The sequence below is a fragment of the Aquarana catesbeiana genome, linkage group LG01, assembly GCF_042186555.1.
Source record: "Aquarana catesbeiana isolate 2022-GZ linkage group LG01, ASM4218655v1, whole genome shotgun sequence".
In the NCBI taxonomy this organism is placed as follows: Eukaryota; Metazoa; Chordata; class Amphibia; order Anura; family Ranidae; genus Aquarana; species Aquarana catesbeiana.
The window spans coordinates 718,835,098-718,850,937 of NC_133324.1; positions in this window are offsets into that span (position 1 = coordinate 718,835,098).

A 15,840-nucleotide genomic window follows, 5' to 3' on the forward strand; every position below is an offset into this window, starting at 1 on the left:
GAGCATGCGTGGCACTTTGTGCATCGGAATTGTCCACACACGGTCGGAATTTACGCGAACGGATTTTGTTGTCGGAAAATTTTATAGCCTGCTCTCAAACTTTGTGTGTCGGAAATTCCGATGGAAAAAGTCCGATGGAGCCCACACACGGTCGCAATTTCCGAAAACAAACTCCGATCGAACATATTCCATCGGAAAATCCGACCGTGTGTACAGGGCATTAAGGTGCAGGTGGTAGGCACAGGCATACCTCCAGCCCCTCTGCCGACAGCCTGTCAAACTCTATGAAAGGCTGAAAGCTGCTGCAGCAGGACAGTGAAGTTGTACTAATGTTTTAGGCAATATGTGTCCAGGGATGAATGCTTGGAATGCAAACACTCTATGTTCTGAGCATTCATCCCTGTGCGCATATTGCCTAAATGTTAGTACCACTCAGTGCACCATCTAGCCCTGTCCTGCTGCAGCAGCTTTTAGGCTTTTATAGAGTTTACAGGCTGCCAGCAGCCTTGACGAGGCCTTAAAGAAGAGTCGTCGCCTCCCCAACTAAGGTGATTAAAAGTCAGCAGCTACAAATACTGTAACGGCTGACTTTTATTTTAGGACACTTACCTGTCCAGGGTTCCTGCGATGTCTGCACCCCAGCCAATTTTCAGATTGGCTCTCGGGTGCTGCTGCCACCATTTATTGTAAGGGAAACCGGCAGCTGGTTCCCTACTGCGCATGAAGTGTGCTGCGCTTTCTAACTGGCCCCGGCGGTAGAGGAAGGAGGAGGTGTCCAAAGCTCAGAGGTATGGCGCCGCGGCGCAGTCCTCTGGAAGTGGGGAAGCGTACCTGTCAAAAACAGGTACCCATTCCCCTCTCACCCCTAAAAGGTGCCAAATGTGGCACCAGAGGGGGGGAGGAAGCAGATAAACACTTTTGGGTGGAACTCCGCTTTAATGATTCTTATAAATAACTGGTGCAGTGTTACTCAACTGGTTATCCATGGACCTCACACAGCCCTTCAAAATTTTATTATTATTTATTATACAGGATTTATATAGTGCCAACAGTTTGCGCAGTGCTTTACAACATGAGGGCATGCAGTACAGGTACAATACAATTCAATACAGCAGGAATCAGCTTGTTAGAGCTTACAATCTAGGGAGGGTCAAGTGATACAAAGGTAATAATTGTGGGGGATGATCTAATGGAGAAAATAGAAGTACAGTTGTTAGGTGGAGGTAGGCTTCTCCGAAGAGGAGGGTTTTCAGGGATTATCTAAAAGCAGACAGAGTAGGAGATAGTGTACAGAATAGGATAGGAAAGGAGACCATAGGATAGGAGAAGCTTGTGAAAAGTCCCAGGGGCAAGCATGGGAGGAGGTAATGAGGGAGCAAGAAAATAGGAGGTGTTGGGAGGAACGAAGAGAAGGAGTAGGTTGGTATTTTGAGACTAGGTTAGTGATGCAGCTGGGGGCAGAGTTGTAGATGGCCTTGTAAGTTGTTGTTAGTGTTTTGAATTTAATTTGTTGGGTGAGTGGAAGCCGGTGGAGGGATTGAAAGAGAGGGGTAGCAGACACTGAACGGTTGGTAAGGTGGAGGAACCTGGCAGCAGCGTTCTTGATGGGCTGAAGGTGGAATAGCCTATGTAAAGGTAAGCCAATGAGAGGGGAGTTGCAGTAGTGGAGATGACCAGAGAGAGGATTAGGAGTTTTGTGGTGTCATTAGTTAGAAAGGGGCATATTTTGGAGATGTTGCAGAGGTTGAGGCAGCAAGATTTGGCAAGCGATGGGACGTGGGGCCGAAAGGATAGTTCAGAGTCCAGAATTACACCTAGAACCTTGGCATGCGGGGATGGCCTAATAGTAGTGGTATCGATCTTGATAGAGAAATCAGGAAAAGAGGCATGTGGGGGAGGAAAATTTATGAGCAATACTTTAGGCTTACTTCACACTTGTGCATTACATTGCAGTTTTCTGAGCATAATCATGTATTGGGTTACGGAAGATGTTTAATATTCAATGAGCTGACACTGCACCATTACTCAACTACGTAAAACCAGACAAGCATCATTTTTTTAAGCCCACAGCACTGCAACACACAAATAATACTCATGTATGCATTGTGGTGTGTTGCAACATGTGTGTGTTGGGGTGTGTTTGCACAATCCGTTTGGAGTGCCTGTTCGAAAAAGTTTCCCTTAGGCTGGATTCACACCTTTGTGTTGCTCAGGCCATTGACGTCATCTGAAATTCCTCATTCCTGTCTCTGCAGTGCATACTCTGTGTCACTATGCAAAATTCCCAAAGGGGAATGGCAGAACCAAAGTATCCAGTAAATGTCCCTCAATGAAGAAGAAAAATTCACGCTTTATACAGAAAGGAATCATGGTATATAAAGCTTTCCTACTGCCATCTAGGTATCCTTAGGCATAAGATGATCATTGCTTGATCCTGTAAATTTCAGTATTATCAGGCTGTGATCATGATACCTGTGTCTATCAGTCTTTTACACTATTAGCAGACTTTCCCAGCCGATCACTATTTTTGCTTTGCTGCTGGAGGCTGTCTGCTATGTCATAGATTTGCCGGAAGAAATCCTTACAGTAAGTTTAACTGCAATCTGATGTCCATTATTAGCTTAACTGTATGTGGATAATGACAGTAGATGATGTCAGCAAAATCATAATCTTGGTATATAGACCCTTACATTGATGTCATTAGTCCAGATGTATAAGATCAGCAATATAACAGATGTTGGGGGAGGCTTTACTCAGACTCAGAGAAAAATAACTTTTTGGATTGATTATACACTATATTACTTTATAGTTTTTATGACTTGAATTATATACAAACAGGATTAGACTAAACAAGAGCAAAAGATAGACACAACTTTCAGATAGCAACATATGGAAATATTCTGGAAATAATGACTAACCTGTTTGTTATGGTAAGGGCATAAAGTAAATATAGTCTTGGCTTATTTAACCTCTGGAAGATTCCCCCCATTCATGATCAGGGCCATTTTTTGTGATATGGCACTGCGGTATTTTAACTGACAATTGCACAGTCATGCAACGCTGTACCCAAATGAAATTTATGTCATTTTTTCCCCACAATAAGTGTTTTCTTTTTGGTGGTATTTGATTACTACTGGGTTTTTTATTTTGTGCACTACAAACAAAAAAATCACCAATCTTCAAAAAAAAAAAAAAAAAAAGTTTTACTTTTTGTTATAAAACATGTCCAATCATTTTTATTTGAAATCAAATTCTTCATAATTATGGGCCATTATGTATTCTGCTACAATCCCAATAAGCATATATTGATTGGTTTGCGCAAAAGCTATAGCGTCTACAAGCTATGGGATGTATACTGGAATTTTTCATTTATTTATTTCTATACTAATAATGGTATATTGCGGCTGACAATCTGGCACTTTTGACACTTTGTGGGAACCAGTGACACTAATACAACGATTAGTGCTAAAAATATGCACTGTCACTTTACTAATGACACTGACTAGGAAGGGGTTAAACATCTAGGGTGATCAAAGGGTTAAATGTGTGCCTAACCAGTGTTTTGTGTACTATGTGTGCTGTTTTCACTAAGGAATGTGATGGATTTTCTTTCCCTGCTTTGCAGGATGGAGCTCTGCATTGTTTACATGGCCGGCACCCACTGATCGGCTTCTGCTGTGACTATTCACAGCAGAAGTGGCGTGCCGGCGGTGCCCCCTAGGTGAAAGTGCAGAATCATGAATTTATTTATATATATATATATATATATATATATATATATATATATATATATATATATGATTCTGCACAGAACAGCCTGCCCTGTAGCAGTAAATCTGCTATGGGGTAGTTGGAAAGTAGTTAAAGTGATTGTAAATACTATTTTTTTAATAACAAACAGGTTTTTACTTACTTGCCCTGTGCAATTGCACAAAGCAGCCCCAAACCTCCTCTTCTTAAGTCCCCTGCTGGCACTCATGTCTCCCCTTCCTCTTGGTGTGCCCCCATAACAAGCTGCTTACTATGGGGCACATCTGCAGACCTGCTCCTTAAGCCGCAAAGTCTGTGTCCATAGACATAGACAGTGTGGCTTGGCCCTGCCCCCCCCCCCCCCCCACTCGTCACAGGATTTGTGGGAGAAAATGGTTCCCGCTGCCTCTGGAAAGCCTATGAGAGCAGGGAGAGGGTATGGAGCCGCTACAGACAGCCACAGCTCTGGATTGAGTGGGTGAGTATAAGGGTGGTTGAGGGGGCATACTGCTACTTAAACATTTTTTAACTTAAAGCAGAGCTCCACCCAAAAGGGAAAGTTTCACTTTAAGGCCTCCTCTTCCCCAAATGGCATTTTTTTTTGGGGGGTGGGGGGTGGGCAGGGCCGGGCCGGTGTTAAAGTATTACATTTTTAAAACAGGAGAAAATATTAAAACAACAAAACATGAAACTGATAAATTACTCCAATCCTGCAGCGCACAGCTGTATGTGGAATGTTGGCGCCGTGTGTGGGGAACATTGGCGGTAGTGGGAAGCAGGCCCAGGCTGGAACAAACATAAGCCCGGCATTTTAGACTAAGCAGCCCATTTTTTTTTTCACAACAAAATTACAAATAATAACAATTACCTGTTTCTCAATGTCTTTTAGTTATATTTAGCCTACTTCACTTCATTAGTGTCAGTAGTTGTTGTTTATTTTTGTTTTCTTCTTTTTTAACATTTTTTTTTTTTTATTTTACAGTTTTATTATATTTTATTTAGGACCCCCATTGGGGGTCTTTGGTGAAATATCAGGGGTCTAAACAGACCTCTAATATTTCTAATGACCTCTTTGAGACAGAGAAAGGAGACTGAGGACACAGCCCTCAATCTCTATCTCTGGAGCCTCAGCAACACAGAATGAATGAACAGGAATAACTCTGTATTGAGGCTTTCCCATTCATTCATAAACTGAGGCATAGTAAACACAGTTTACTATACCTCAGTTATGAATGAAAAAAAAAAAATCTGAGTCAGTGATCAATACCGATTACTGACTCTGTCATTTCAGACAGATCTCCTGCAACAGCCGGTGGGAGAGGAGGGAATCCAGCAGAGCTGCGGGAGGGGGACGAGGGGTGTCAGGAGAGAGGAAACAGTGGGGCCAGGAGATCACAGTAAGGCAGCAGGACCTGTACTGGAGGGGTGACATATAGAGAAACCAATGCCTTCCATTTTCCTCCTGCAGCAGCTGCGGGGATCGGTTTCTCTACATGCCACTGTCTTGTTAGGACATGCTGTGGCGGAACCCTAGATGGCTGCCTAGTTGGCCTAGTGGAAGTGCCGGCTCTGGCATTGGCTACCTGGTTTTGACAGGTACCCGCTCCCACTTTCCCTCGGATCGTCTAGGCGATCCGAGTGGAAGCACTCCTCTCCCCCTTCCTCCCCGCAGTTATCTGGGACACATCATAGATCCCAGAAAACTGCGGGACCATTCACAATACGCAGTGCAGCTCGTGCATCCACACTGGGCACGTGGCTGTAAAAAACAGCAAGCTGTCACAGCCAGGTGCCCACAGTTGAGGTGCCAGGGACAGAAGCCTGAGGGAAGGGACGGCTCGGGTGAGCACATTGCTGCATCCAGGGACAGGTTAGTGTCTGTTTATTAAAAGTCAGCAGCTACAGTTTTTGTAGGCGCTGACTTTTAACCACTTCAATACTGGGCACTTTCATCCCCTTTCTTATCAGGCCAATTTTCAGCTTTCAGCGCTGTGACATTTTGAATGACAGTTGCGTGGTCATGCAACACTGTACCCTTATGACATTTTTTTTTTTTTTTAGACAGATAGAGCTTTCTTTTGGTGGTATTTAATAACCACTGCGTTTTTTACTTTTTGCTAAAAAAAAAAAAAAAAAAAAAAAAAAAAGATTGAAAATTCTGTTATTTTTTTTGCAAATAAGTAAATACAGTAAAACCTTGGTTTGAGAGTAACTTTGTTTGAGAGCGTTTTGCAAGCCAAGCAAAATGTTTTAATAAATTTTGCCTTGATATACAAGCGATGTCTTGATATAAGAGTAGCATCATGTCACAACTGAGTATAAAAGAGAAGAGAAGCATCTTTAAGTGTAGCAATATGGTTACATTTAATGAAGCTACAACATTTAGCAACTTATTGCTACACTTAGAGATGCCTCTGTTCTCTTTTATACCCTGTAAAAAATGCTTTGATATACAAGTGCTTTGGATTACAAGCATGTTTCTGGAACGAATTATGTTCGCAAACCAAGGTTTTACTGTAAGTAATTTTTCTTCTTCATTGATGGGCACTAATGTACGCTGATGAGGCTGCACTGATGGGCACTGGTGAGGCTGCACTCTTGGGCACTGATGAGGCTGCACTGATGGGAACTGGTGAGGCTGCACTGATGAGACAGCACTGATGGGCCCTTATAAGCTGCACTGATGAGGGGGCACTGATGGGCACTGGTGAGGCTGCACTGTTATGCACTGATGAGAGGGCACTGATGGGCACTGGTGAGGCTCTACTGTTATGCACTGATGAGGCTGGGCACCGATAGGTGGCACTGATGGAGTTGCACTGATAATCAGGGCACTGATGATCAATGCGTTGATTATCATTGTAAATGTCTCCTGTCAGTCTTATTGGTTACCGGCTCTCCTTTCCTTACGCTGTAACAGGAATGCCGATAACCAGCAAGTTTGTGATCAGCTGTGATTGATCACACGGTAAAGGGCCGCTGTGATTGACCCTTTAACTTGATCTGTGATCAGCTGTGTCTCAAGGACACAGCGGTCACAGAGTCCACCCCAAAGGGTGCACGGAAGGCATGTTCTGGGTACAACAGAGCCGCGCTGTAGTCTTCTTTTGGCTATGGCGCAGTATTGAAGTGGTTAATAAACACAAAATTGACTGGAGCTCCTCGGAATGCATTAAGGTGAAAAAGTGATTTGGATTTAGAACCATTTTAAAGTACAACTAAAGGCAAAACTTTTTTTTTGTTTTGTATGAAGTGCAGAGGGATTAGAACACCTGTCAGTTTTTATTGCTGCCTGTGTCCTGGTTAGGCCCCTTTCACACTTGTTCGACCTAAAAGTCACGTGACTTTGCCGCAATTTTGCAGCAATTTTTTTGACACGACTTGAAGCAATGCCTGTGTAATCTTGAGGTCTATGGACCTCAAGTCTCATCAAAGTTGGACCAAAATAGTGCAGGGACTACTTTGAAGTCACAAAGCTATGAATGGTACTTATTGGAAATCATGGGGTACAACCTGTCGTGCGACTTTGCAGCTCCAAGTCGAAGGACGAATCGCACAAGTGTGAGAGGAGCTTTAAGAAGATTCACCCTCTCTATTTGTCCTGTTTACCATTATGATTGAAAGTAAAGCCAGAAAAGTCCCCAGAAAAGTAATAGTGGGGAAATCTTCCAATATGGACACTAGTTCTGGTGAACTGGGGGTCCCCAAGAGATTGCCCTAATTTGCAGGGATTTTCTCTCACTTCCTGTTTGGCTATGGGACAGGAAGTGAAGGGAAATCTCCAAAATGGGACACACACATATGGCGGGGAAAAAAAAATCTCACAGGGGTTATAGCCCTCCCTTGCTCTATCCCAAATTAAAAAAAAAAAAGTTTTGCCTATGGTACTTCTTTAAGTAAAATTCATCTATAAAGTTAGGTAAGCATTTGGGGGGAGTTTATTAAAGTTGTATTGAACTCACATTTTTAATAAATGCTGCCAGGCAGGGTTTTTATGCCTCCCTAGCCTGTCAGGGGTAATGTACACTAAGCCACACATGCACAGCTCAGAGTACATTTACAGCACCCACAGTGTGCCATGATGAAGTGACTCTCATCCGTAAGGGAGTGACGTTATCATGGCCTGGCCATTCAAGTGACCAAAACTTGCAAACCCCGAAGGAAGACCGGGAGAAGATGGAAACATCCGAGCACTGACAGTCCAGCACTGGAGGGCTTCCTTTGACAAGTAAGTCTTCCTTTGACAGGTAAGGCTTTATATAAAGTTTTTACCTGCTATGTATATTAACTGCTTCCCACCTGGCCACTGTACATATACGGCCGGGTGGGACAAGCTCCATTCAGAAAGGACATACCCAATGTGTCCTCCCACTCACCTGACTCGTGCACTCTCAGAGTGTGGGTAGCGGTGCAATCTGTGATCGCTGTGTCCCTCACAGTGATCACAGAAACAGCAGTAAACAATGACTTTCATTCATGATGTCCTTGTTTACTATTATATTCTCTGTTATTGGTCACAGTGATCACATGGTACACTCAATTAAATTGGCTCTGTACCATGTGATCACTGTGACCAACCACAGTGATCACAGTGTAAACACAGGCTGCTTGAATGCAGATGATCATTGTTGTGATTGCTTACAGTGTGATAAAAAACAAACCCAATCACCCCCAGAGTTGTACAGTGTCAATATGGTAACAGTATGGAAAAAAAAAATAGCTTTTCTTTTTACATACTGTCACCAAAGCAAGTTCAGTGTCACTATGATGACATTGTACTGCTGTAGCGGTGATTATGTACAATGGCTGGTTGCTCAGATATCACTGTATGTCAGTGCTGCCCGCCATTGTCTCTGATCACTTCCACAGCAGTGAAATGTCAGCAGACTAGTGCTGCCAGTCAGTGTCCCTGATCACCATCACACCAGTCATATTGTCCCTAATCACCACCACATCACTCTCGGTGTTCCTGATCACAGCCACACCAGTCACAGTGACCCTGATCACCGTCACAGTGTGTCTGATCACCCCACACCAGTCACAGTGTGACTATATGGTCTTGTTCACATGTGAAATTCTCACATTTTACAGGTCGTGAAGAGACAATATATTGCCTCCATACCACCTCTTTTAAATCCCTTGATTTATTTGAATAGGTGCCCGTACAGGGGGTAAACTTCCTGCCACAGCTGCAAAGCATCCCAGCTGTGGCATGTGTAGACCCCAGCCACTGCCTCTGCAGCTTAAGGGGGTAGCAGTTGAGGGGCGGTAAAATCTTTGCGTGTAAATGAGCCCCAATAGTGCAGCCAGTGTCTCCAATCACTACCATACTGCGCACAGTGTTGAGAGACCAGTGTAGCTAAAATCAGTGTACCTGATTGCCACCAGTGCAGCCCTTAACAGTTTTACTGATCGTTGCCACACCAGTTCCGGTGTCTCCAGACCAGTGTATATGAGCAACAATGCTCCTTATCATCGCACACCAGTCATAGTGTCACCATAACAGTGTAAGCCAGCAATGGTGTCCCATTGTAAGTCAGGAGCAGTGTTCCTGATTGCTGATACACAAGTCCCACTGTCACCAGACCAGTGCAGTAGGCAACAGTGTTCCTGATCAAAGCCACACCAATGCAGTGTTGCCTCTGTCTGCCGTCTGTACTGACCCTGAACTGTTTATTGACAACATGCCTGCTTGCTGCCTGGACTGATCCTTTGGCTGTCTGCTAACCATGTTTTTGCCTATCACCTGAATGGACCCATTTGCACTACCAACTGACTATGTTAGTGTGAGGCATCATCCCCTGTGGAAAACTGCACTCCTTGTTCTTTCTTTCTTCAGCCTTCTGACCTTCCTGGCCAGTAAACATGGCATTCCTGGGGGCAGCCAAATACCAATAGGCTAGGCTTGTTTGGCTTATAGCAGGGCTCTCCAAACTACGGCACTCCAGCTGTTGCGGAACTACACTTCCCATGAGGCATTGTAAAACTCTGACATTCACTGACATGACTAGGCATGATGGGAATTGTAGTTCCTGAACAACAGGAGGGCCATAGTTTGGAGACTCCTGGCTTATAGGAACGGAGACTGCTATAGATGACGTTACACTAACCTATATTCCCTCAACAGAGGTGACCCATAAAGTACATTGGTTTTGACACAATTGGTTGATTTGTGTGATACGCAGGATACATTTAAAATGCTAAATAAAGAGCTATAAGCAATAAATATCTTGCAGTAATCCTATGTGTCAGATACAACAAAATTAAATGAACCAAAAGTCCACTTTGTGAGAGATCGCAGATAAGATTCTTCCATGATAACTCCCAAAGAGATCATAAAAACCCTAATAGGGTAATCCGGATGATCTTCCCTGCACTTGTGATTCACCTCAACTCTTCCTCTGTGTGTCCACACAGGCAAATTCACATTAATTAAGAAGGGGACATTTATAATGCTCTCTGATTAAATTTATTATAAAAACATGAGTATCAAAACACTCAAATGGTATAAAAACATTGTGGCTCTTAACAGCGTATGCAGCACGATCAGTCAGAATTGGAGGTGAGCAGAACATTATATCACTGGGTGGAGCGCTGTTCCTTTCTCCTGAGGATCTTTGAGAGTTATCACAGAAGAATCATATCGGCAAGCCTCCTCACATTTTTTTGATCCTACTTCACAAGGGGCTTTTTATTTTTTCATTATACACATATATTTATTGATATATAAAGAGGACGTTTGGTCCATTGAATTTTGTCATATCTGACACTGGATGTTAGTTGATGAGTTCACATATGGTCACTGCAAAATATTTATTGTTTATTGGTTCATAGCTCTTTATTTATACTTCACAACTTGTTGTTGAGAGTAGCGCTGCACTCTTTTTAGCATTTTAATAACTGTGTCGATTGACCTTTAACTACTTCAATACAGGGCACTTACACACCTTTCCTGCCCAAGCCAATTTTCAGCTTTCAGCGCTGTCGCTGCTTAAATGACAATTGCGCGATCATGCTATACTGTACCCAAACAGAATTTTTATCATTTTGTTCCCACAAATAGAGCTTTCTTTTGGTGGTATTTTATCACCTCTGCGTTTTTTATTTTTTGCTAAACAAATAAAACATTTTGAAAAAAAAAAAAAGGTTTTCTTTTGTTTCTGTTATAAAATTTTGTAAATAAGTTTTCTCCTTCACTGACAGGCACCGATGAGGTGGCACTGTTGGGCACTGACTATGGGCACTGATAGGCGGCACTGATGGGCACTGGTAGGCGACACTGATATGCAGCACTGATGGGCATGGATAGGCGGCACTGATGGGCACTCATGGGTGACACTGGTGGGCACTGATAAGCGGCACTGATGGGTGCTGAAAGGCTTCACTGATGGGTACTTAAGGGTGACACTGATAGGCGGCACTGATAGACAGCACTGCTGGGCACCGAAACATGACACTGATAGGCACTGGTAGGCAGCACTGATGGGTGGCACTGGGCATCAATGATGGCACTGGCAGGCATTGGGGATGGGCACTGATTGGCAGATGCCTGGGCACTGATTGGCATTTCCCTGGTGGTCTAGGGTGGCATACCTGGTGGTCCAGTGTGGTGGCCATCTCTGGTGGTCCTGGCGGCATCCTGGTGGTCATGGGTGGGCATCTGAGGGGGGACTGCACTGATAAACAATCAGCACAGACCCCCCCTGTCAGGAGAGCAGCCAATCGTCTCTCCTCTACTTGCATCTGTCAGATGCGAGTGAGGAAAAGCCGATCAACGGCTCTTCCTGTTTACATCATGATCAGCCGTGATTGGACACGCTTGATCACGTGGTAAAGAGCCTCCGTCAAAGGCGCTTTACCGAGATCGGTGTAGCAGTGTGTCAGACTGACACACTGCACCACTGATCGCGGCCGTTCTGGGTGCCGTCATATGACGTCCACCCAGAATGAGAGTTGCACCGCCCTGCCATCATTTGACGGTGGCAAGTGGTTAAACTACAGTCTGCTCACATAATTTGGTGGTATCCCCTTAGAAGGAGTAGTAGAATGTGTTTTGTGGTGTGACGGTGAGTATGCCTATGCTGTGTGTAAGAAAACCTTGTTAAAATGACAACTCAAAAAACTCATCATGCCTCTTTTTTTTGTGAATTCAATTTTATTAAATTTTATAGAAGATTACAAAACAAAAACAGTGCAAAAATTGCAACAAGATAACAATAAAAAGTCGGTTGTGCTTGATACCTACTAAACAGCCCTACAAATCATTATTGCTAGTAGGCCTATTATTCAAATAACACACGAAAGGTCAAATAAAGCTATAAAGCTTCACAACAGCAGAGGATGTGTCCCATATGTAAGCATTATATCAATGTAAAGGGCTGACTTAAAGCAGAGGGGCAGGACCCCAGTCCATTTACCATGGTTGAGGATGTTCTCAGGCCTAAGCTGCCATATCAGAGTTCTCCAGCCACATGGAATAGACTTTTTCAAATTTAGAGTGACATCCTCTACTATTGCAAATAGCCTTGTACAGAGGAAGAACAGAATTCACCAAAGTTTTCCCGTTATTTTATGTTGGTGGTGCAGAAGATTTCCAGTATAAAATAATTGCTTTCCTGGCATAGTACAGTAGTATACAAAGCAATGTTCTAGTCACCCTTCTTGGGGCTAAGGATTCCAGCAAACACAATGAAACCTTGGGGTACTCAAAAAGTAGTTACATCAAACATGGATTAATATACAAAGTAAAAAATTAAAAAAAATTTGCACTAAAGTGTTTAGTATAAATATAAATGTCAGCACTCACTACTGTTTGAACACCAACAATGCAAAACATATGAATCAAATAACTGTGTTGCACTATCTCTTTAAAAGCTTAATAGTGTGTGTGTGTGAATAACAATCAGAAATCAACAATAAAGCATTAAGAATTCACACCTATAGTGTCTTAAAAAACACACAAAACATATATACTGCTTTAAATCAGTGACATAAAATCCATAAGTGTCGACACACCATGCTTCAAAACTTGTGACTTGTGTTTAGAGAGTAATTATTCAGGCATGGGCGTAGCATAAGGGGTTGCAGAGGTCACAATCACAACCTAGTTCCAGGGGGCCCCCTGCAGCCTCCCTGTCATATTATCATATCCTTCACAAAATCAAGCTCCGATCTGCCCTAGGGCCCCACAGCCACACTCCAATACTGGGCCTCTACTTTGCCTTCCACAGTCCACACCCCTCTGTTCCCATTGGCTGGGAAGAAGCTGTGAGCCATTTCCTGAATGGAGAGGAGCACGAGTAGAGAACAGCCCAGGATGGGGCACGAGGTGAGAACAGCCCAGGATGGGGAAGTGTCTGTGCTGTGTGCTGGCAAAATGGAATGGTAACCAAGCTCAGCGAGGAAAGAGGAAGAGAGTGCCGCCCTATAGCCACTTTAGGACCGATGTCACTGGTGAGATATGGCACTGCTCAGTGTCTCCTAGTCACCAGCTGGGATTCCCGGGGAAGTCTACACACCCCACTTCCCTGACAACTGGGGAAAAGACACCTGGGAGGTGACCTTCCCCCAACACCTGCCAACACTGACAGAGAAACCTTCAGAAATTGCTAAAACAAATCCCTTAACACCTCCTTGGGGGGGGGGGGGGGGGCTGAAGGGCTGCATGCTCCAGATTTTGTGTCACATGGCTTTGCCCTCCCATATCTAAGTTGCCCCCCCCAAAGCCCCCTTACCACCCCCTCCACCCTGCATGCTATGCCTGCTGCTGAGCTCCCTTCCCATTACAGTACTCTATACTGTTGCTCCACCGCAGGGCTGAAATCACATTCCTTTATAACACAACCAGTTAGCCATGATCTGCACAGGGTGTATCTGCCTACTGCAACTACACTGCTGTTCCGACCAGAGAATTTCACAGGTCAGAAGGGCAACATAAAAGCCAGATACACCCTGTGAAGACTGACAGACTGTGTGTAAAGGAATGTGTAGTGTGGGGGAGGGGGAGCTGTATACAGTGCTGTGATGGGAAAAGAGCTCTGCCAAGTGACCTGCCAGGGGTCCCTGTCTTCTGATTCTCTGGCGGTTATCCCTGTCCTCTGATTCTCTGGTGGTGATCCCTGTCCTCTGATGTAAAGAGGAACTCTGGGAACGCAAAACTCTTAAGCCACTTTGAGTATCTTGGCGTGCGGTGGATGTATCTTCACACACGTTGGAAGTAGTGGGGGGGGGGGGCAGGTCAACTTTTGCATTGGGGCCCACAAGCTTCAAGCTACGTCTCTGTCTTCAGGTACTCCTCCACCATCACGCCAAACTGCTTACCAAGACTAGTGGACCTCACAGATCAAGAGGTCTCACAGTGCTTCAATATGTGATCTAAAGAGCAGCCAGGATTCAAATACTGTCATCACAGACAGGGGCTATGTAGTTAACTCAGCCATGTTACAGGAAAAAACACAGAAAGAGGCTGCATAGTGTAGTATTTAAGTTAAAGTATATATTTAAAAAGGGATCGGTACTCACAAAACTTTACTGTACAGCATGGTGTACAAATGAACATTGCATGAAAACCCTCTATCTCTCAAGGTGTCTGTGATGATGTCATCGCTACATTCTGCACGCCGCCTGACATGCGTTTCATCTCAAAATACGTCTTCCAGAGGCATTCAGTATCTGAAGGTGTACATGTGATTTTTTATTTCTTTATTGTCAATTTCCTGATGTTATTCACACACGACTTTTTATAATTAAGATTTTAACCTCTTTGCGCTGGTTGAAAGCACATATGCAGCCTCTCAACACGTGGGCCTTCACGCCGAGCGACAGCATATATGCGGCCCTGTGTAAACCACTTACCGTGCTGCTCCCAGCACTGTAGCCAGAACAGAAAGCTCCCGATGCATACTAGCAATCGGGAGCTTTCTGACCATGTGACCGCTTTGACAGCCAATCTCAGATGTCACATGACCTGAATGCCCGCCTCCGCCTCCCGATGTTTAGAACCCTTAAAGGGCAGGGAGGCGGCTGGCGGGAGGAGGTTTAAGAGATAATGCAGCACATTTATTTTATTCTTTTATTGGTATACAATAAATTTATAACTTTTCATAAACATTTTACTATTCCATGACAAATCGAATTTATCATTCACCAAATAGCTTAGCCTTAATGACTCAAGCCAATTACATTACATCAACTTTTTAACAAAAAGTCCCCACCAAGCCGGGGCTTTGTTCAAATGGCCCACCAAACCCGTGGCCATTTCGATCATATACTGTAACCTAGAGTTGAAAATGTCCAAGCCTATATCGGATAGATGGACCAAATCCTCCCGATACAGACCCAGGCAACCTCCCTCCAAATCAAAATTCTGGAAGGAAAAACCCCCCTATAAGAGGCATGAACTTCTCAATTGAGTGGTTCACCCTCTTCCTGATTTTTTTGAAATTCTTAAACTCAGGATGTGATAGCCATAATAACCTGGGATTAATATCTGAAAAAACAATTGTTGTGTTTGGAGATGACATCTTAAAATGATGCAGGTCATGTCTGACCCCTAAATCCAAGGTCTTCATATGACCCACATTATTTCCACTGAGATGAATGATCAACACCAAAGGTGTTGGCCAAACCAAATATAACTGAGAAATGTAATAATACAAATTTGACCATTGTAGACCTCTCACTTTCCAGAGAATGCTGCAAGTGTCAGGATTGAGATTCAAGTTAGTCATGTAACAAAGATGGGTTGCCCTCTTCTGCACCCAGAAAACTTAAGAATGTCTGATTTTCCCAACATAAATTTTCTACAAAAAAGAACAAGCAGGCGGGCTTTAAATGAAGTACGCGGAGGGTAAAGTTTTATGTGGCGTTATAATTCACATATCTATAATATATGTAAAGGAGTAGGACATTTGTCTCATTATTCATATTCAATGGAAAATTGATATACAAGCCCCCCCCCCCTTTTTAGAAACATACATTTTCTGACCTACAAAATCAAAGAGAAAGGTTAGGACGTACATAAATACGATAACGTTTAGATTCCCATCTACCCAGTTCCATAATTAAGGACTCATCAAGCCCAAACCTAGC